The sequence below is a fragment of the Mastomys coucha genome, unplaced genomic scaffold, assembly GCF_008632895.1.
Source record: "Mastomys coucha isolate ucsf_1 unplaced genomic scaffold, UCSF_Mcou_1 pScaffold14, whole genome shotgun sequence".
In the NCBI taxonomy this organism is placed as follows: Eukaryota; Metazoa; Chordata; class Mammalia; order Rodentia; family Muridae; genus Mastomys; species Mastomys coucha.
The window spans coordinates 59485014-59486147 of NW_022196896.1; the positions used below are offsets into that span (position 1 = coordinate 59485014).

A 1134-nucleotide genomic window follows, 5' to 3' on the forward strand; every position below is an offset into this window, starting at 1 on the left:
GTCCTTCCTGTGATCCTGGTTGTGTCAGAACTCCTCAGAGTCAAGCTGTCTCTGATCCTGTGATTCTGAGATCCTGGGATCCTGGGCTTGTTAAATCACCTGGGACTGTGGCTTTCTCTGTGAGTTGTGGGACTGGCTGCAGAGCTTGTGCCCAAGGTCTGCTCAGAACACTAACCCCGACAGACTGGATGGAACTGGAGTCACTGTTTTCTTTTCATTTTCATATACTCTCCACAAAGTAATCCATTCTAAGGTGAAGTCAGGAAGGCGAAACATCTCTTTACAAGAGAGACAAAAACAAAACACAACTATGTAAGTTACTTTAGCAGAAGGAAATTGGTATTAATACTTCCATATTCAGTCCAAAGTCATGGTTTGCATGCTAAAGAAAATGTTAACTTTAGTTGTAAAGTTAAAAAGTCATGCTTTTCAATGAACAGACTATATGATCATTTCCTAACCAATTATGTTTTGAGATTGTCATGTACAAATATTAAAGTATCCAAGGAATATTTAATTTTATTAAGTTACTTTATGACAATTAAATTTCTAACACCTTACTATAGAATAATCAATACTCTTCTGTAGATTTAATTATTATATGAAATCCATGTAGATAAAATCCATTCTTCTACTTACTAGTTGAGTTACATCAAGACCTTCATTAGTTCATAACCAATCCTGGTACCTTTTTTCTCATAACTTTATATATATGGATATGCATATACAAGTATATCTATTTTCATCTTTTCTCATTGTTTTTAGCAAATTGTATAGAATAAAGTGCAGAAACAAAAAAAGGATATAGTGGCTGGTCTTTGCTTTTTTTTTTTTTAATATATATTTCATTTCAACCCCATGTTTCAGTATTAAGTCCCTTTGTCATTCATCACTTGTGTCTTTGCTTCTTTTTAGGTTCTTCTTTTTCTCACCTTTTATCTCCCTGTCCCCAGTTTCAATCCATCACAATAGATAGAAGAGAAACATGGAGAGATGGGAGAGAGGAATTAGGAGAATCCCTGAATCTAATTTCTCTCCTTTTGTTTCTCCTTTGACCATGGCTACTAGACTACTAACAAATCAAAAGCAACCACCCTTAATGACCACCACCAATCACCAGACCTTTCAGGGCCC

General features: G+C 35.4%; 1 non-coding gene across 1 annotated transcript; it reads right to left on the reverse strand.

The window, feature by feature from the left end:
• Nucleotides 1-836: 836 nt before the first annotated feature.
• Nucleotides 837-900, reverse strand: LOC116089585. The gene has a single exon (XR_004118370.1). It is a non-coding gene; the product is annotated as a small nucleolar RNA SNORD82 (small nucleolar RNA).
• Nucleotides 901-1134: the final 234 nt, after the last annotated feature.